This window comes from Oryzias latipes, chromosome 13 (genome assembly GCF_053564925.1).
Source record: "Oryzias latipes strain Hd-rR chromosome 13, Olatipes_Hd-rR_3.1".
Classification (NCBI taxonomy): Eukaryota; Metazoa; Chordata; class Actinopteri; order Beloniformes; family Adrianichthyidae; genus Oryzias; species Oryzias latipes.
The window spans coordinates 33988837-34011102 of record NC_136249.1 but is presented as its reverse complement, the minus strand read 5'-3'; the positions used below and the strand labels follow the sequence as shown (position 1 = coordinate 34011102).

The window sequence follows — 22266 nt, the reverse complement described above, 5'->3', positions numbered from 1 at the left end:
ACGCGTTTGAGGGAATATCAAAATAAAGTTCATCTTAAAAACGTGTTGTCATGGTTAACCCTGACGTCTGCTTTGATAAACATTTCTTTTTCGTTCCGTGGTAGTACAGGAAAAAATTTACCGGCCGTACAAAGGACTTTTCTGACGACTTTGGCAAAATTTGAAAAACGAGAACATCTAACGACAAAACACGGGGAAACGTCGTAGCTAACGACAGTAGCAAACACCGTAGCTAACGACAGTAGCTATCGACAGTAGCAAACACCGTAGCTATCGACAGTAGCTAACGACCGGAGCTATCGACAGTAGCAACGGTTGCTAAGTCCTGACGACAAAGTGAGACGACCAAAGACATAGACAGTGGACACAAAAACAGATTTTTGGCACAAATGGAACCTCATACATATTAACGCGGCCCAACAGCCAAGTTAAACTCAGTCCGCGACAATATGTTTAAAACTAAATATACAAGTGAATGTGTGCATTTGATGTAATTTCAACATTTTTAAAGTACAATAAGTCTGTGGATTCTTTTGAATAACGTTGTTATGCTGTTGCTAATAAATGATGAGTATTTCTCGTGGTAGTTTTGCTGATGGTCTAGTCTGGTTGATACGTGGTGAGTTTCTGCTTCATGCAGGCGTTGAGACTTTAAACGTGATCGTAGGTCTGAATGTTCTGTAGATGTGAGAAAGACTGCTCACATGCAGACGCGGAGTTAAACACACACTCACACGCTGCAGTGAGTGACAGGCAGCGGGTTTTACGTTTTTACAATCCCTGCGCGATTCACCTGCTGCCGGTCCCCCCACCCCCACCCTCTGCTTTCTCCCTCACACATCCCGTCCCCGCAACTGCGCGCTCTTTCTCAGAGACGGGAGCGCGCAGTTTTAGGCACAGCAATTCACAGGTTTCCGGCTGGTACAAACTCTGTGAAATAATAGATAAAAGTAACTGATAGCGCTGACGCCGATTTCTCTCTCCAATCACCGCTACTACTCCGCGCCTCTGGCATTGCATCGCGCCCGAGAAGGACTGGTCTAATGAAAAAAAAAATAGTACAATTAAAGATTTGTCTGCGAGCCACATGTGACCATCAAAGAGCCATATATGGCTCGCGAGCCATGGGTTCCCGACCCCTGTTCTAATGAATCATTTGAGAGGTGTCCAGCACACCGGTGACCATAAAAGGGCATTTCATAACAACGAAAAGATCCTCCCATTTCCTGCTGTCAGCAATGGCTCCTCATGGGAAAGAAATGTCACAAAATCTCTGCACAAAAAAGGTGAAAATGCAATCCCCTCTTAGCATTGTCGCTGTAATTATGTCACAGAATAAGTGTTTTTAAGTAGAAAATGAAAAAGCATTTTGGATGATTGCATTTTATTTTGTTTTTGAGTCATTTGATGCAGTTACATTTTGAAAATGAAAAGCATTTCTGTTAATCCATTTTAATTATTAAATTAGACATTCCAAATTGAATTTTGCTACACATTTTCTATAGAACTTTTTGAAAATGAAATGCCAAATATCATCTTTATCATTTTGGTTAAGTGGCAGGATGAGCGGTGTTGAAGAAAAACCTGACTAATTTTTAATTTTCATTTTGAGTTAAGAAATACAGGTTCATTTTGAAAATGCAAAAGCATTCATGGTATTGAATTATTTTTAATTCTGCTAGAGAAATGCTTCCATACTAAAACAACCTGCTGATGATTACACATTTCTCTTAGGAGCCACAGAGATTTCAGGTTTGACAAATGCAGTTAATTGAATTATACCTTGATATACCTTAGTTATCACCTGATACTAAACCAAGAAAATACATTGCAATGACATCAATCTGTAACATAGCACTAATTCAAGGTCAAATTCTTTATAAGACTCAATAACTGCATGAATCTAACTCATGACTTTTCTCAACAGGATGCTAAAGTCAGAGTTCATACCAGTCACTCATGCAGTCACAGCAACATTTTAATGTATAGTTTTACTTTGGACACATGATCAGGGGAGAGCGCGAACGCAGTCCCCCACTACCAGAAATTATGCAGTCGAGATTCCCACATTTGGGGAATTCGCAAAGGTCAGCACAGCCTCAGTGCAATGGCTGAGACTCACCTTGGGTGAACCACCTTCATGATCATGGTATCTCCCCTGCCAGGTAAGTATGAGTTGTTCATGTCACACCCACACACCACTTTCACACACACACTGTGCAGCTTTAAGGTCATTACACACTTCACACACTCACACAAACAACCACACACTGCATGACTCACATTCAACACTGTGCTACACAAACACATCTGTACACAAACACATCTTTAACACTGATCGATCATTGGAATAACGATTCCCATGATGCACTGCTGTGTCTGAACTATGAAAGCTAACTGATGACCACAAAGTTCCATTCATTTGTTCTCATTTAGGCGATTTTCAGAGAGTTAAAAAACAGAAAATGGGGGACTTGGAAAAAAACCAGACTGTTTGAGTCATAAAAACAACACAAATACTACTAAAATCAATGAAAACATACAAAACAGACGTTCTTCTCTGCTAACACTAAACAACTTCCTCTTCTTTTGTGTCCTGCTGACTGGAACAGCAAAGTTCTGCTGCTGCCCCCTACTGGTCTGGAATGTGAACTACAAATGTAAACAGTTTTATCATCACAGCTCAAAACAAAACCAAGTTTTTCCAACATCTAAAGTCTGGTGTGTTGCCTAAATATTTATCCTTTCGCCATATTCCCTCAGCGATCATCACAATATATGAACTTTCACGGATCTGCACATTTGGTTTGGCAGATCTGTGAATAAGGAAAAACAGCCACGTTGGCGCCCTCTAGTGGACAACTACAATTTATACAGTGAAGTAAAAACTGGACATCAAACTCATTTTTAGTCAAGTTTGACCGAACAATAACACCATGAAAATGTAGTGTTCCTGTGCAAATACTGGATCAGTTTCAGACTGATTTTATTAGCATGTTCACTATTTTAACATATCATTACTTTGGATGTATAATCATAAGTTAGATCTACAAACGCCTGCAGTGTGTCTGAAACAAAGTCAAACAAAGCTGAAAAATATTTTTCTGTGAAAGAAAAAACAGCTTAAAAAGTAGGTTAGTAATTATCCACTTTGTACCGATATGCAGCACTTGTAAAGCACTGGACATCATTGCATAGCAGGTATCAGAATTATTTTCCTGCGCTGCAGAATCCGCTCATAATCACTTCACTGCTGTTCAGTGCTCCATATCAGCACCAGGCTGCATTTCTTCACTGGAATTACGTTAATTTCATCAACACTTGAAGAGTTACTGTAGTCAAAACAATGTAAACACTGTAGATAAAAGGTACCATGTTAAAAGATTAACGAAAATGTATGTTAGTTTGTAATACAGATGCCTTTTTCTTAGTTATTTTTAAAAAAGGCATTTGCATTGTGTTCCTTCAGTGCATCCGTTATGTTTAAAGTATGATATGAAATAAATATTTACATCTAAACCTGTTGATGATTACACATTTCTCTTATGAGCAGAGTGTTCACATTTAACAAATAGTCATTTGGATTAAATCGTTATCGCCTGATATGAAAAACTATATTGTTATATAATAAATTCTATATGGCCCAGCCCTACATGCAGCATGTTCACATTTAAATCTCTGTTTCACTGAATCCTCAGAGAAGCAGAGCTTTGTTTAGTGCAGCTTAGCAACCTTTTTTCTGAGAAATGAATCTTTTAAAAAACACTCACCAGGTAAAGATGAATTTAGATGGATGGCAGCAGACTCACACCGCGCAGCATCATCAGGATGGCCGTTGATTCCTCTGGACAGTGATCAGATGTTTCACTCTCAAGCTTGGGTTTTTAAAACATCTGAGGAAGAAAAACAAACAAGATTAAATTACAAATTCAGTTTGATCATTTTTAAATGCAAGATGTTTTCAAAAGATTGCATCTTACTTTTTCTGATGTGTGTAAATTACTGCAGTTCTGAAATTCCTTACTATTCCTCACCATTTTGTTAAATTGTAATAGTTGCTACTTCATTAGATTTAATTGCTCTTTATTAACATAATGGTCCCCATAAATATTTTTGAGGCATTTATTTTTCATACAATAATTAGGAACTTCTTAAATCTTAAAAACATACAATTATTGGCTTGAAAGAATCCTGTGAATAAAAGAAAGTAATGCAGATCCAAGGAAGAGAGGATTTTAGAACAGATCTTCTCTGGTTGAGCTCCTATCTTTCTGTTAGCAGCTGGACACGCGAACCAATCACACCAGAGACAACTCGGCTTCATGCTGAGATTTCTATTAGAATTCTGTCATTCTGTAATAATTGCATGACAATTTATCTGATCATCTTGTAAAATGGAAATTTGACTTTTTGAGAGCGTTTTAGGGTTGAGAGGAAAAGAGAAAAAGGCTTCATTGCAAAGGCTGGGAATCGAACCTGCGTGGCAGGCCAGAATTGTTCCCCTGAACCACCAATGCTCGAGTGCCCTAAAAAAGACGAAGAAAAGGAAAATCACAAGGGAGTGCATTCTCCATTTGGTCAGCAATCTTCAAACATGTCATCAAAGTCTGCCACACACACACTGTAATGTAATAGGAAAGTTCTTTTCCTATTGAATTGTCCAATAATGCAACCGAACTGAATTTATAACTTTTAAATCATCAAAGAACACAATCTCAAGCATTCTATAAGAACACAACAGGATATTATTGGGAAGATGGGAAGAACACCTGGGATGTGTTCATTTAAATCTCGCAAACATACAATAACACTGGTGGTCAAGACGCTGACACACATAAATAGTCATGATTTCTGTGTGAAACCTAATATATTGTTTCCAGCATATCATAATGACATCTCTTAACCAAAGAATCTTCTTAGAAATTGATGCTTCAGATTTAAGAATTTATCATTCACAGAGAGAAGGGGGTGCACCGTTCCTGGAGATACTGCAATACCAGGTCGATGCGTGGAGTGGACGGAGCAAGCCCCTATTCCATCTCCCTGTTCCAAAAATCAATTTAATATATGGTCCCCGGGTAGGGGACGTATCAGATATTAAACTGATAAGAACAGATACTACACTTGATCTTAGCCAAAAGGCCGAGAAGCGATACCGACCACAACTCAAAGGAAAGAACCTGATTCTGCTTTCTACAAATCTACCTCAAGGTTCTAAAGTGACCAAATAAAAACACTCCATCTTTCTATAACTCATGGCAATGAATAACATCAATCGTATAACATGAATAGATAAATGAAAATCATGAAAATTTGGAAAAACTGAAGACGATAAAGAAGCCTCCGTGTTACTTCCGGGACACGTGGTATGATCTAGTCCTATTGGAAGACGAGCAGCAACATCAACATAAAACAACCATTTTAAGAACGTCTTTATAAATATTCATATCGTGTATTTGACTCCCACATCAACAGCATCTCTTCTGTGTAATTAACAACATTAAATCGATGCTTGCTACTAAAATAATGTCATTTTGATGTGACCTGACACCTAACAAATGTAAAGCCCACAGCGCCCTCTATCGAAAACAAGTGGAAATACAGCCTCTTTTCTGGTCAGTCTGAAATCCACCCGCAAAAGACCAATTTAAGTGGGTTGTTTTAAAGACAAAAACCTACAATTTTAAATGTGTGTGACTGTTGAGGACAACTCAAAGCTCGACAATAACTTTTAACTTGACAAAATAACCAGCAAATAGTACCATTAGTAGACGTCTGTACGTCGTTAAATCTATAAACATCTCATATTTATTTATTCACATAATTAATACGCTTTACACCAAAATAGAAACGTTAGAAGAAAGCTTGGAAGAAAACAGACGTACTTTACCCATTTAACCGTGTCGACATCTGCGAAAAGTTAAAATCCACGCGACTCGAAAAGACGAGCGTATTAAGCCGCACATGCGCAGACTGCAGAGAAGTGCCCTTACAGGTGCCAGCTTCATCTATTACCAGTTAACAAAAAATTACTATTCAAGTTTGGAAAAGTGTTGCTTTATGTCCTGCTGGTATTTTTGTCTCAAAAACTAGATTTCGGCTAAAACATTTTTATTTAAAACAGTTGATTTTAACCCTTTTCATCAAGGATTTTAACCTTTTTAATCAGTCTGAAAATATATATATAAAAAACAAATTAGCTGCGTCACACTTTAGCTCTCTAAACACGTTTCTAGAGTAACAAATTATTACCTATAATTACTAAAACTATACTTACATAAAACTATTTCCATGTAGAAGACTTTATAAGGAGCTGCTTGAAGAACCACGTGGAAATACATGCAGGCGAATTGAACGTTTTACTATTGTATGATTTTTTTTTTGATGACTACCATTGTAAACAAACAGGTAGCTGAACTTTTTTTTTTAAACAAGAGAAAATGTTTGCCCCCTGAAAAAGCCTTTTCACCCCATTTAAACCTTTTTATGTTTCAATGTGTTGGTCCTCTGTTCCAGAGTTGTTCATGTTTGTTCCATCAGTTTATGGTTTAGAACTGGGTTCTCTGTTGATATTTATGCATAAATGGATGAGGATCTGCTTTTCTGCTCTATGAAGTTTGGTTGTTTTACCTGACGCCGTTTTTTAGTGTTTGTATTTGTCAAAAGTTCAAACATTTGTTATTCTGTCCAACAAACAGCAGCTTTTTTCCCAGAAGTTCAACCTCTTTGAAAACATCCGGGTCAAACATCTTCAAAAACATTTCAATTTTTATTTGTTGGAAAAATGTTTATTACTTTGCTTTTAACCATTTTTAATTGTGCAAAAATGCAGTTGAAAACAGCTGCATCCTAAAATCATTTCATTTTTAAATTTAGTTTTTAGTTATTTAGTTTGCAGGTTCTGTGTTTTGCACCATGATACAGAGGCAGCCAGAAACAAAGAGGGCAGCACAATGGCCCGCTGGCCTGCATGGGATTGTGCAGTTCTGTCCCAGCTCAGCGAGGCCCTTTAAGCCATGTTTCCAGGTGTTCTTACCTGTGAGTGAGGGGGCTAAACAGTATCTGAATGGTTTTGAAAAGAATCCTTTGATGACTCGCTGTTAAGACTTCTGCAGGACAGAACAGATGGGAACACCATGGTGAAGGTTTGGTGACAGGTCCACGAGTGTCACGCTGAAGAGGATCTAAAAGATCTAGCAGAGGATCTTCTCGTGACCTGGATCTGCTCGTCAAGGGGAGCAGCTGAAGCATCGTGCAGAGGTCAACACTCGGGCTGCAGGAAACCTTCCAGCTCCTCCAGGTGGCAATAGAGGAGGTAAAAGATCCAGCTGGACTAAATAAAAACCTCTCAGTAAACAATCAATTAGGACATTGATCAAGTTTAACATTTGGTACCAATGAAGAGAAAGATGCACACTAATTCCAAACACATAAGTCCTCCTGTTTGTCAAGAATTGATGGTCAACGGTGTGGCTGTGGCTTACTAGGAAGGTCTCAGAGGAAGCAACAGCCTGGAGGGTTTCCACAAAGTGCTGCCACACATGATTCCAGCTCGAACACTCTGTCATGCACAGAAGCACCACATGAAATATTTAAAAATGACATTTCAGAAAAACCCATCACCACACAGGGCCACATGTCCGTCATCAGGTGTACCTGAGGAGCAGCATTGCTCGGTGGAACTCTGGTAGGAGTGCAGTGTGGAGGCAGAGGGCGGGCTTTTTCTGATCTAAAAAGAGTACGACAGTGATTACAGATGTAACTCCACCTGCTAGAAATACATCATCTATTTTACACAAAGTCCTATGGAAGGATTTGTGTCTCATATTTCAAAATAAAAGTCTACAACGGAAAGGTTTTTTCCTTTTCACAATGTAACTGCATCAATTGGATCATAAATAAAAATCAATCAGCCAAAATGCTTTTTCATTTTCAACAACCCAGTCTTCTCCTATGAGGTTCCGTTTGTGCCAAAACTATGTAAATGTGTTTTTGCGTCCACCATCTATGTATGCTGAACGGGTTTATTGAACATTGGTTCATTTCTATATACTACTAAGCAATATTTTCTGCGTGCCCATGCTTCTTTGATTATTACTTTGTGTTTGTTTTGTGATAAAAACTTTGCATTTATCTTTGTTATTATTGTTTCTCCATGTCGTCTTTCTACATCATCAGGAAAATCCTTAGATACCGTTGCTAGTGTCGTTAGGTACGTCGTGTTTTCACATCTTGTCGTTTGTCAAATTTGGCTAAAGTCTTCAGAAAAGTCGCCGATAAATTGTTTCCTGTACTTTGTCATTAGCTGTTTGTGTTTCTTTTCAACTATGTTTAACAAACATATTTTTTCGTTCTGTGGTTGAACAGGAAACAATTTACCTGCCATACAAAGGACTTTTCTGACGACTTTGGCCAAATTTGATAAACGACCCGATCTGACGATACACAAAACAGCCTGTGACATAATCAACACGTTCTCAGGTTAGGGATGGCCAAAAAGCAGCAAAACTTGAGGGAGAGCACTGAACCTACCCGGCTCCTGTTAGGGCCTAAAGACATCGCTCTGATCAGCGTCTGAGGCTGCAATCATAGAATTAATCCCCGCGCTGAGCAGCCTGAGACTGCGCTCAGCCGGTCCAACCTGGAAGTTGATGCTGATGGTGGCATTGCAAGATAATCAGTTTCTGGCCGTGCACTGAGTCCTGCAGAGGAGCTTTATAAGCCGACTGCAGGTGAGCAGCTGGTGCACACAAGTGGAATCAATTTACAAAGTGACATTCCTCCTGCTACAGTTAGTAAGTGCAACACGTTACTTTAGAAAATGCAACGCCTAACGTTAGTAAAACAGCAAAGCTGCTTTTCTTGGTTGAAGGCAGCTGGTTTTGGTGTTTTTACTACTGTAAAGTGTTCCATATCAACAGAAAGCTGCTGTTCTCTGCTTCAGAACTGTGTTAGTTGCCTCAACCAGGGCTGGCCACCCCTGGTCCTCCAGAGCCACAATCCCGCCTGTTTTCCAACTCTCCCTGACCAGCTGCTGTTGCTGATTAGCCGACTCAAGTGAATTCAAAGAACGTCAACACTGGAGCCAAAGCTCTGCTTTTAAAAGGTGAATCTGAGTCATGTGATTCGATGGGAAAGTTCTGTTGGCGGTTGACAGATTGGATTTGGCGTTGCTTTGATGTCAGAAAAAACCCTCTGCATTTACCCGGACTTGGGACCGGCACATGAAAGCATTGATTTTTGCCCCCCTGTGGTTGCATTACTATGAACGGCTATGAATGACCATTGTTTGACTTTAAACAACATTTGTAGGAATCATTTCTAAGTTAAGTACAGAAAATGTTATTTTACATGTTTATGTTTTTTCTCAACTCCTCCATTAAAGTGAAACCGTCTGAGGTTGAGTGGAAGCTAATTGTTTAGATTTGAACCAGTCACTCTAATCTATTGGAACTGACTCTGGGTTTATTTCTGAGCTGCAGAAACTTTTGCTCAGCACTACCAAACATTTTTCTCTCTGTACTTTGGTTGGTAGCTGTAACTGATGCATCGACTCATGACTGGAATTGAAATATGTTCTACTGGTAATTGTTTTCTGTTCCAACCCGACTGTCTGTTGGTCACCTTCATTAGCCGTTTTTAAGAACAGTTGAGATGATTTGTTAAGTCAGGTGTTTAAAATGAACAGAACTATAACGATTGGAAGTACTTTACATTTACTTTTGGATTACTTTACATTACATTTTGGATTGAGTTATTGGTCTTCTTAGATTTTAATTTGTGACAAACTTTGACATGACCAGAATTGGTATAGGGCTCTAAAAGAAAGTGGGCTGTGATCAATGTGTGGTTTTAAACCAATGTTACTGGTACTTCTGAAGTTATTTTAAACCCAAATGTCCCCAAATCTGAAGACGACCCCAAACTACCAAACACAGCCGTTCATCTAATAACCAACGACGGAAAAACTTTTAGAGACTACAGTCCGGTCATTGCTTTTGCAGTTTCAGTTAAAAATCCTAAAGAAAAATCTAACTTGAGTTTTGGATCAGGTGGGGGGAACTGAAGCTGAAGTTTTTGCGTGATCTATCGGTTCTTCTGTTGCTATGGTTACTGCTCTTATTGTGGGCGGGGTCAGCCCCATCAAAGCAACGCAGGTGAAACGTCACACATTCACGAGGCGCACGAACAGCGACAGACACGAACGAGGAAACCCGAATTTAGCCGAAGAGGGAAGCGCGGACTCGGCAAAGGGCCTCCCGCTGCTGTGTGTGTGTGTGTGTGTGTGGGGGGGGGGGTTCAAGGAGTTCCTCCTCATTTCATCTCAGATCCGTCCAGAAGACTGATTGTTTTCAAAACGGGCCGTTTCTGGGTTGGTTTGGGGGGAGGAAGACCTGAAACCTCCCATCAGTCCTTTGAGAAGATCCCAAAACGTTTGGAGGCTTCTAGAAAACGTTTTCCTTCTGCTTTAGTCATTACTGGGAGGATGAAACACTGAGCTTTGGTCCCAGAAGGAAAACCTGCAACAGCTGAACAAGCCCAGAGATTTTGCTGACTCAGCATTTGACCTACAGCTTTTGCTGAATCAGCGTTTGACCCAAAGCTTTTGTTGCTCCTCCACACCTCATCCATGGAGTACGGACAGAGGGTGGTTCATGCTGCTCATCACTGCTCTGAGGCTGAACTTAGGTCTTGCCTCCACCATTGTCTCCAGAGTCCAGACTCGCACCAACAATAGAGTCTGCTTATACACCTGTCCAACTTGTTGTCCAGCTGCAGATCCAGGTATTTGTAGGTGGAGACTACCTCATCCTACACTCCAATACAGACAGGCTGAGGTGGTGGAGCGACCTGACGAAAGTCCAGTGCCGCGGTCCATTACCGGTCCACGTGTCACTTGGTACCAAGCAGCAGACAGAAAAACAATCTTAAGAGCTGCAGGCGACAGCGTTTGTACTCGTGGATCTTCCCCCTTGATCTGTTTGGGGGGTGTCCTGCTATTAGTTCTTCTCGTCTGTAATGTTTACCACAAAAACACTTCAACTGAGAGACGGAATGTAAAGACAGAATCCAGTAAATCTCTTTTTGAAATTCTTTATTTTTAAAACTGGGCACAAAATAAGGATTTGGTCAATAACTAAAGTTCAACTCAATACTTTGTAATGTTTCCATGACAAAGGTCAAAGGTCTCCTGAAGTTCTTCAACAGGTTTGGTCCATTCATCCATGCAGATCCTCTCCAGAGCTGTGATGTTTTGGGACCTAGATGTTATGGTTAGGGGTTTTCTTTTATTTGGTTTTGTGTTGTTGTGTTTTGTACTTATGTTTTGTCTGCTTTGTGCTTCTGCAGGGTGGCCTGGGGCAGGAGGCGTGGCTTTCTAGACTGGTGTTTCTGCACACCTGGAACCAATCTACACTGTCCTTTAAAAGCCTCTCCCTGGCTCTTCCAACCTGCCAGGTTATTTCCCTTTCCATGTGGCCTCGCCCTTGTTCCTGTGAACGCTGTCTGTGGCCTAGCCTCCTGCCTTCACCCCCAGTCTGTCTCCTTTGGTTTTTGTTCCTGTGGTGAAGCTAATAAACATCACTTATCTGACACATTCAGTCTGACTCTGCTCTGGGATCCGTCTACACGCCGTGACACTAGAGACAGTTTCTTCCCAAAAGCTGTCACTGTACTGAACGCCAACTTTACACCACAAGCCTCTGGATTCCTTCACATCTTTCCTTTGATCCGTGCACATTTGTCTGATTGTTGCTCTTTTTAAAAATCTGCTTTTAATCCTTTTTTTATTGAAAAAGCACATGAAAAATTGTACATTGATAGACTACAATGATCTTGCTTTCTCAGTCTTTAAGGAAAATAGAACAAACATGTGAAAGAGCAGGAATTGTTCAAAACATATATGACCATTTCAGTGACACTTCACATAAAGTCTCATCTTATAGGCTTTACGTATTCTGTCCATTTAGACCAAGTAGTGTAAAAAACATCAGTTAAATTTGTATTTATTCTTTGTGTACCGTCAAGCCAGTCGTTGGTTGTTCAGGTTTAAGCCATTTTCTGATTATTGTTTTCTTAATAGCTGCCAGTAGAATGTAGAGCAATTTCTTACTTTATTTGTCCAGCCCTTTAGCTCTATTTTACCCAAAAATCAAGTCTCCATTCTCCTTGAGGCCAACATTGACAAGAGCATCCATGGCCAGAAAGGATTGGAAGACCACACCTTCCAGGGGATGAGGGAACTCTACTGGCAGTATGCAGCACAAAAGGACAGGCCAGAGACATTTAGCATGAAGGAGAGGGAGATACACAGAAAGCAAACCGCTCTGTGAGGAGATGGTTGAACACACCGCTGACCCACATCACCAGCATGCAGATGAAGAGGTTCTGAAAATACATCTCAGAAAAGGAACAAGTAAGTGTTGTGGCCATAAACGGCCCAAAAGCTAAGAGTGTGTTTGATTTGCACATTGGTAATGTTTCACAATTGAACTTTTCTACCAAATTTGACGTAATAAAACATTTACTTTCCTACTTGAGGTCCTTGTCAGACGCGGACGTGGTGCTTGAGGGGAACTTTAGGACCACAGGAAACCTTCCAGCTCATCCAGGAGGCGATAGAGGAGCTGAAAGGTCCAGTTGGACTGGATGAGAGTGGAGTGAGCCTCTTCAAAACACCAGGTGAACAGAATGTTTTCTTAGTGAACCATCAATTACTACAGTGGAGGACAAAATTGTTGGTAGCCCTCAGTTGAAGAAAGAAAGTCCACAATGCTCACTGAAATGACTTGAAACATTCAAAAGTAACAATAAATTAAAATTTATTGAAAATTAAATAATTAAAATCAGCCATTACTTTTGAGTTGTTTTTTGTGTCTATTGTCCTGCTACAACAAAGATGATTTTCCTGCTGACGGTCCGTTGGCAGCCGTCTCGCTACCATGACCTTTGGAACATTTCAATTCATACTTTTTTCTTCACACATTTGTCTTTCAGCTCTGGCTTCTTGGGCAAATGATCGCTCTTGCCCTCACTCATGGAGGCATCAAGCCATCAATTTTCTCAGAAAGGTTATATTCAGAAATATCATGTCAAGAAACATCTGATGTCACCTTGGAGGAAGTGGATGACTGGGATGTGAAAGGTAAACTTCAAAAGGTACTTTCCAGAAAGTTTTACAACCTTCTGGCGGTTAGCAGTTGAAGCACGAATACGGTCGTTCGGTCATCAAAAACCAGCACATGCCATCAGCATTATTTTGGCAAATTGGTGAAGATCATCTTCCAAACTATATACAGTGCTCAGCATAAATGAGTACACCCCACTACATTTTTCAGAAAACCTTTAGTGTCCTTTCAGAATCATCATTTTCTGTGAAATACTAGACTACAAAATACACCTTTAAGGGTCTGTCACTGATTGCAAACAAGATATGTTAATTTGCACACAAAAAAAGATATTTTCCTAACAAATTCAAGCCCATGTTACAAAAACTGAGTTCACCCCAGTCATAGTGACATAGGAGAAAAGCCAAACTTAAGACTACAAATTCTACTCAACAGGCATTCAACCACAGGTGAGTCTAATGCAGTGGTTTTACACCTTTTTTGAGCCACGGCACACTTTAACCTTGACAAAAATCCCGCGGCACACCAACATCCAAAAAAATAGATAAATTAAAAAAAAAAAAGAAAAAGCTCAGTCTGTGTTGATCTACAGCCGCTCTGCAATCTCACATGCATTTTTGTGATAATTGTTGCAGAAAACGCTGGAACCTGAAGCTGTTTTTTCTAAAAGATGTATTAAAAATTAAGTCAAAAGATTCAAAAACTGTTTGATGTGTGTTCGTTGTTTTAAGACGTTAAGAGGAGAGACTCATTGTGCGCTAAGACAGTGACTTTACTGCATCATGGGAGATGTAGTGCCCGTAATCCGCCGACAGCAGAAAGACCAGCGTCTTTGAGCTTCATGGTTTTGTTCACTTGTTCCACAGTCTGATACCAGATTCTGTGGAAAGGTACGCCGCTAAAGACGAGCTTTAGCTGGTATTTTTGTTAGAACAGAGAGACTTTTTTGCGCTAAATCGAAACAAGGAAGTGAATACTTTAACCACTACTGATTGGTCAGACTGATGACATGTGATTAAGCCTTCAAGAATGATTGGTGGAGACAGTTAAAGGGGCGGGACTTTTCCTTACACAGTTATAGCTGCAGCTAAATCGCGGTATCCCGTTATTCTTATCAAAATGTCTTTACTAGAATCATATAAACACAAAGAAAAAATAATTTTATGATATTACATATTCTTAACTTCTCAGTTTTTATCAGGGCCTGTTTGGATGAACAAAGAGCTGATTTCCTGGAGATGGTAATTGCTTTTAGATCAGTTAATGAGGGCAATTTCTCACGGCACACTTGACCATCTCCCACTGGTTGAAAAACACTGGTCTAATGAATCATTTGAGAGGTGTCCAGCACACAGGTGACCATAAAAGGGCATTTCATAACAACGAAAAGATCCTCCCATTTCCTGCTGTCAGCAATGGCCCCTCATGGGAAAGAAATGTCACAAAATCTGAGAAAGGAAATCATTTCTTTGCACAAAAAAGGTGAAAATGCAATCCCCTCTTAGCATTGTCGCTGTAATTATGTCACAGAATAAGTGTTTTTAAGTAGAAAATGAAAAAGCATTTTGGTGGATTACATTTTATTTTGTTTTTGAGTCATTTGATGCAGTTACATTATGAAAATGAAATAGCATTTCTGTTAATCAATTTTAATTGTTAAATTAGACATTCCAAATTGAATTTTGCTACACATTGTCTATAGAACTTTTTGAAAATGAAATGCCAAATTAGGGTTGTGCCGATGGACGATATCATTGTCCATCGTGATGGGTGACTGACATCCCGATGGAGAGACCACAATCGTGATGCCACGCCCCCGCCACGTTGCGCGTCGACACCATAAGCCGCGGTTACATGTACAAAATATCTTGATGGGATCAATGGTCGGATTAGAATCCAACCGTGTACATGGGCCCAGAAAAATGTTTTCAGAATATAAAAACGTTCACTAAGGTCACACTTTCCGTCGGTATAAATCATTCGCACATGCGCAGTAGGGTTTGAAAACGGAAGGATATAAATTCCGCCGAGCTGCTTTTTTTTCCCAAACTTTATTGAATGTAACAATTCAATACAAAACAATGTTAAACAGCGCCGAGCGGCTATATACATTGACATGTCAGCTCGGTAAAATACGAGATGATCTTCTAAACGTGCTTTTAATAATGTTACGGTTATTATGAAACACCTGTTCGCTCATCATTTGAATTTTAATCCGTGTGGTCAGTGCTTTTTCTGAACGAAGCCATGATTAGCAGTATGCTAACACGGGCTAACAACATTAGCTTTGGGTGGTGCTGCTTGCTGGCTGCACGTAAACATGTAAGAATAACATCAGCCTTTATTTAGTCGGGACACGACTGGAAACACAAATCCGCGCGATTGTTTGAATGTTTTCTAAGGACTGAGCGACATTTCTGCTTTGAAGCTCAAACCGCTGTGTGTGCTGACGATCCGAGCTGTGCTCAGACACACACTTTTAGACCCGGTTCTGAGTTCGGTTGCTTGTACCCCTAGAGCTGCGGGACGGATCGCAGTCTTAAATCTCCCACACATAGCGCTCATGTAACAAAGCACCCCCCCCCCCCCCCTTCCCCTCAAACACAAAGCTGTAAGTCCACGCTCCGCCGGTCCACGGGAGCGGACTACTTCTTTTCTATTTTGTTTGTTACTTTTTTTGTTAAAGTCACTTCCCTCAGTTTATACTGGATCATCGCGGATTAGTCATTAGTTGGAAAATAAAATGAAAAAAGCAAAAAAACGAATGTCAGTTATATAAGAACGAAAAATGTAAAAATTCCCCCCCCCCCAACGATGTCATCGTCCATCCCGATGGTTGACAGCAAACATCGTCAACGGCCAATTTAAGGGACATCGCCCAACCCTATGCCAAATATCTTCTTTATCATTTTGGTTAAGTGGCAGGATGAGCCGTGTTGAAGAAAAGCGGTTTGACTGATTTTTTAGTTTCATTTTGAGTCAAGAAATACAGGTTCATTTTGAAAATGCAAAAGTATTCCTGGTATTGACTTATTTCTAATTATAGTAGAGAAATGCTTCCAAACTAAAACAACCTGCTGATGATTACACATTTCTCTTAGGAGCCACAGAGATTTCAGGTTTGATAAATGCAGTTAATTGAATTATACCTTGATATACCATAGTTATCAGCTGATACTAAATCAGGAAAATACATTGCAATGACATCAATCTGTCACTCAGCACTAATTGAGGGTCAGATTCTTAATAGGACTGAATAATTGCATGAATCTAACTCATTGACTTTTCTCATCAGGACCCAAAGATAAGAGGTCATCCCAATCAATCATGCAGTTTCAGCAACACTTTACTGAATAGTTTCTCTTTGAACACATAATCAGGGGAGAGCGCGGACGCAGTCCCCCACTACCAGAAATTATGCAGTCGAGATTCCCACATTTGGGGAATTCGCAAAGGTCAGCACAGCCTCAGTGCAATGGCTGAGCCTCACCTTGGGTGAACCACCTTCATGATCATGGTATCTCCCCTGCCAGGTAAGTATGAGTTGTTCATGTCACACTCACACACCACTTTCACACACACACTGTGCAGCTTTAAGGTCATTACAAACTTCACACACACACAAACAACCACACACTGCATGACTCACATTCAACACTGTGCTACACAAACACATCTGTACACAAACACTAACGTATTTAACACTGATTGATCCTTGGAATAACGATTCCCATGATGCACTGCTGTGTCTGAACCATGAAAGCTAACTGATGACCACAAAGTTCCATTCATTTATTCTCATTTAGGCGATTTTCAGAGAGTTAAAAAAACAGAAAATGGGGTGATTGAAAAAACCCCAGACTGTTTGAATCATATAAACAACACAAATGCTACTAAAATCTATGAAAACATACAAAACAGACGTTTTTCTCTGCTAACGCTAAACAACTTCCTCTTCTTTTGTGTCCTGCTGACTGGAACAGCAAAGTTCTGCTGCTGCCCCCTACTGGTCTGGAATGTGAACTACAAATGTAAACAGTTTTATCATCAAAGCTCAAAACAAAACCAAGTTTTTCCAACATCTTGAGACTGGTGAGTTGCCTAAATATTTATCCTTTCGCCATATCCCCTCAGGGATCATCACCATGTATGAACTTTTACAGATCTGCACATTTGGTTTGGCAGATCTGTGAATAAAAAAACAGTCACCTTGGCGCCCTCTAGTGGACAACAAAAACTACAATTTTTGCAGTGAAGTAAAAACTGGTCATCAAACTAATTTTTAGTAAAATTTGACAAAACAATAACACCATGAAAATGTAGTGTTCCTGTGCAAATACTGGATCAGTTTCAGACTGACTTTTTTAGCATGTTCACTATTCTAATATATCATTACTTTGGATGTATAATCATTAGTTAGATCTACAAACGCCTGCAGTGTGTCTGAAGCAAAGTCAAACAAAGCTGAAAAATATTTTTCTGTTAAAGAAAAAGTAGCTTAAAAAGTAGGTTAGTAATTATCCACTTTGTACCGATATGCAGCACTTGTAAAGCACTGGACATCGTTGCAAAGCAGGTATCCGAATTATTTTCCTCCGCTGCAGAATCCGCTCATAATCACTTCACTGCTGTTCAGGGGGTATTCCAAGAAGCGTGTTTAAACTAACCTGACTTTAAGCCTGAACTCTGGCTGAAATCCGCCTGAACTTGCTTACTCTGGGTATGTCGGTTCCCAAAGACCGGATATGAGTTAGCGTAATTACGCTCCACTTGGTAACCCTGGGATAATGCTCGTGCACAGCAGGTACATAAAGACATTCTCAATGGATCACCGATTTCAAGAGTCACCATGGAAACGTGTGGAGAAAAAAGAGAGAGCTATACTATGAGGTTCCGTTTGTGCCAAAAATTTGTTTTTGTGTCCACTGTCTATGTCTTTGGTCCATTGTCTATGTCTACTGACCGAGTTCATTGAACATTGGTTCATGCGTTATGTGTAAAACTTTGCATTTGTCTTTGTTATACACCCTGTCGTCTCCTTAGCAACCGTTGCTACTGTCGTTAGCTACGACGTTTGCTACTGTCGTTAGCTACAACGTTTCCCCGTGTCTTGTCGTTAGATCATAGATCTTGTCGTTTTTCAAATTTTGCCAAAGTCGTCAGAAAAATCCTTTGTACGGCCGGTAAATTGTTTCCTGTACTACCGCGGAATGAAAAAAGAAATGTTTATTTAAGCCGGCGCTAGGGTTAACCATGACAAACACTTTTTTAAGATGAACTTTATTAATATTCCCTCAAACGCGCAATGCCAGAAAGGGGGGGGTGGCGCATGCATACAACGCTTTCTCGTTCCCGAAGCGACTCTCTTGCCAATTTTTTAAAGTTATTTAGAGTCTATCTTCAATTAAATCTGGAGATGAAACTACTATTTAAGTCTTTTAAAAAACAGCTGATCTTTATCAAACATGCTGTCACAAATCGGGTGGATAAACGAGGAGCAGACAGCCCAAAATCTTTGAATGGATTTTGATCTTTTCTTTTCAATCTGTTATGTATTTATTTGAGCATGAGGTGGCGCTCTCTGGACCACTATAAGGCTCTTTTGGGCGCCTCTGCTCCTCGTTTATCCATCAGATATGTAACAACATGTTGAATAAAGATCAGTTACTTTTCAAAAGACTTTTAAATAATAGTTTCATTACAAGATTGAATTGAAGCCATATTCTAAATAACTTAAAACTAAATAACTTTAAACGGGAACGCGAAACCGTTGTACGCTTGCACCCCCCCCTTTCTGGCAATGCGCGTTTTCAGGATTATCAATAAAGTTTTTTTAACATGTTTTAAACATGTTTCGTTCTGTGATAATACAGGAAACAATTTACCAACCGTACAAAGGACTTCTCTGACAACTTTTGCAAAATTTGAAATACAACAAGATCTAAGGACACGACATGGTGAGACGACGTAGCAAACAACACTAGCAACGGTTGCTAAGGATTTTCCTGACGACACGTGAAACGACGTAGCAAACGACACTAGCAACGGTTGCTAAGGATTTTCCTGACGACACGTGAAACGACGTAGCAAACGACACTAGCAACTGTTGCTAAGGATTTTCCTGACGACACGTGAAACGACGTAGCAAACGACACTAGCAACTGTTGCTAAGGACTTTCCTGACGCCGTAGTTAGACGACATGGGATAAGGACAATGACAATGACAAAGACAAATGCAAAGTTTAAGCATGGAGCAAGCATATACATCACAAAGTAAATTCAAAGTAATAATCAAAGAATCATGGGCATGCAGAAGATATTGCTTAGTAGTACATAGACATGAACCAATGTAAAATGAACTTGTTCAATAGACATAGACAATGAGCCCAAAGCATAGACAGTGGACGCAAAAACACGATCAATAGACAAAGACAATGGACCAAAGACATAAAAGTGGACGCAAAAACACATTTTGATATTTTTGGCACGAATGGAACCTCATACTATACTTCAGTGAGACGGAGTCTGAGATTTAAATGACGGCGTATGAAGATTATACGTCCATCAAAACAGTAACACGGCTGCATCATCAGCAAAAGAAAGAGTTTCTGCTTGGAGAAAAAGAACAAAGTAAACACACGAGTTTCTGATCTTATTTCTATTTTCCTTGTGACGCATATATATATATATATATATATATATATATATATATATATATATATATATATATATATATATATATATATATATATATATATATATATATATATATATATATATATATATATATATATATATATATATATATATATATATATTTAACTTATCCAATTTTGCCAACATAAATGAATTACTTCTATTGGTAACAAATAATTGAGTTAAATTTAATCAACCTAATTTCTTACGTCTATAAAACTCTCTAATTGTTTATACAACTCAAACTTATGTATTTATCTAACTAAATGTCATATTACTCCAATTCAATTAATATTTTTTCCATCTTAATTAATTATATTTATTGATCTCTCATATGTCTAAGTTTGAACCGGCAGATATGCTCATTTTTATAACAATAAAAAGGACGGGAAAAAATGCACCTAGCACACATATACATTAACAAAATTCCCATCATTGTCATTATGATACCTCAATGGTAGGTAGGCCTGCACAATATACCGCAAATTTATCGTTATCGCAATATCCAGCTCTGCAATATGAATATTGCAAAAGACAGTGAAAATCGCAATAAATCGTAAACCTTAAATGTCTTAATACAACCTTAAGGCAGCTTGAAGCATTTAACGTTAATCAAATAAATCCCTTCATGCATTTGACCAATCGGATGGACGCCTTCACCTTGTTGACCAATTGGATGGAGACCTATTATGTTAGATGTTTGTCTCCTATGTCGACGAGGGTCATTTGGAGTATAATTTTTAAACTGTTGCAATGAAATGGGAATGATGTTTTGTTTATTTTGTTATTTGTTTGTATACCGCAAATTATACCGTTATCGCAATATTAATCTTAAATATCACATATCGCGAGTTTTCCTCATATCGTGCAGCCCTAATGGTAGGGCTGCTATATAAACTGATTATCCTCTCCCTCCCTCTCACTCATGGTGCAGAGACATGAGCACAGTGGGACAAAATAACTCGACAAAACACAGTAAAACAGCTAAACAACTAAACACATTTGGTCAAAAAGCCACACTTAAACCCAAATCGGTCCAGACAGGCAAAGGGAATGGTATCCCACAATCCCTTGCGGTGCCGATCTAACAGCAGCACCAACGTTACACCTACTTAATTGAATTAATTTGAATGAAAGCAAAACAACTGTCTGAAAACTACATGTTATTTTTAAACTAACTAAACAAAAAAAGGATTTATCTTAACTGAAGCAAATAATTAAGTTAGATCAAAGTAAAAAGTTTATCTTTCCAACATCCATATATGGTCTTATCATCCTCTCACGGTGGAAAAAGTATTATCTGAGCTTCTTCATCCACTAAATCATCTTCAAATGGACACGCCATGCTGCTTCACCTCTCTGAAAACAAACTAACCTTGAACTAAACCTGCTCCAGACCAGGTTATGTTCAGAGCATGAGTTGCAATGGCAACTTGACATACCCTGAAACATACCTCCATTTCTGGAACCCAAAGCTGAGGTTATCAACTTCCTTAGCCTCAAACTTACAGTGGGAGCTAGCATAACCTGCTTTCTGGAATACCCCCCAGTGCTCCATATCAGCACCAGGCTGCATTTCTACATTGGAATTACGTTAATTTCATCAACACTTGAAGAGTTACTGTAGTAAAAACAATGTAAATACTGGAGCTAAAAGGTACCATGTTAAAAAATTAACGAAAATGTATGTTAGTTTGTAATATAGATGCCTTTTTCTTAGTTATTTTTAAAAAAGACATTTGCATTGTGTTCTTTCATTGCATCAGTTCAATTCAATTCAATTCAATTTTATTTGTATAGCCCAAAATCACAACAACAGTCGTCTCAGTTATGTTTAAAGTATGATATAAAATAAATATTTACATCTAAACCTGTTGATGATGACACATTTCTCTTATGAGCAGAGTGTTCACATTTAACAAATAGTCATTTGGATTAAATCGTTATCGCCTGATATGAAAAACTATATTGTTATATAATAAATTCTATATGGCCCAGCCCTACATGCAGCATGTTCACATTTAAATCTCTGTTTCACTGAATCCTCAGAGAAGCAGAGCTTTGTTTAGTGCAGCTTAGCAACCTTTTTTCTGAGAAATGAATCTTTTAAAAAACACTCACCAGGTAAAGATGAATTTAGATGGATGGCAGCAGACTCACACCGCGCAGCATCATCAGGATGGCCGTTGATTCCTCTGGACAGTGATCAGATGTTTCACTCTCAAGCTTGGGTTTTTAAAACATCTGAGGAAAGAAACAAACAAGATTAAATTAGAAATTCAGTTTGATCATTTTTAAATGCAAGATGTTTTCAAAAGATTGCATCTTACTTTTTCTGATGTGTGTAAATTACTGCAGTTCTGAAATTCCTTACTATTCCTCACCATTTTGTTAAATTGTAATAGTTGCTACTTCATTAGATTTAATTGCTCTTTATTAACAA

At 39.0% G+C, this 22266-nt stretch overlaps 1 long non-coding RNA gene and 3 other non-coding genes across 5 annotated transcripts in view; all 4 read right to left on the bottom strand.

Moving 5' to 3' along the window:
• Positions 1 to 22266, bottom strand: part of LOC105358209 (uncharacterized) — a 67398-nt gene that overhangs the window by 40572 nt on the left and 4560 nt on the right. The window contains exons 4-10 of one of the 2 annotated variants that reach the window (XR_013647185.1): positions 21945 to 22067; positions 7657 to 7729; positions 7485 to 7561; positions 7217 to 7333; positions 7037 to 7109; positions 4477 to 4526; positions 3771 to 3893 (exon numbers count right to left, since the gene is read on the bottom strand). This is a non-coding gene — a long non-coding RNA (uncharacterized LOC105358209). Of the gene's footprint in view, positions 1 to 3770; positions 3894 to 4476; positions 4527 to 7036; positions 7562 to 7656; positions 7730 to 21944; positions 22068 to 22266 lie in introns of both variants that reach the window. The other variant, XR_013647186.1, reaches the window with a different exon arrangement.
• LOC111948517 (U1 spliceosomal RNA) lies at positions 2010 to 2173 on the bottom strand. The gene has a single exon (XR_002874531.1). It is a non-coding gene; the product is annotated as a U1 spliceosomal RNA (small nuclear RNA).
• On the bottom strand, positions 4964 to 5154 carry LOC111948527 (U2 spliceosomal RNA). Its single transcript, XR_002874540.1, has one exon. It is a non-coding gene; the product is annotated as a U2 spliceosomal RNA (small nuclear RNA).
• On the bottom strand, positions 16505 to 16668 carry LOC111948521 (U1 spliceosomal RNA). Its single transcript, XR_002874535.1, has one exon. It is a non-coding gene; the product is annotated as a U1 spliceosomal RNA (small nuclear RNA).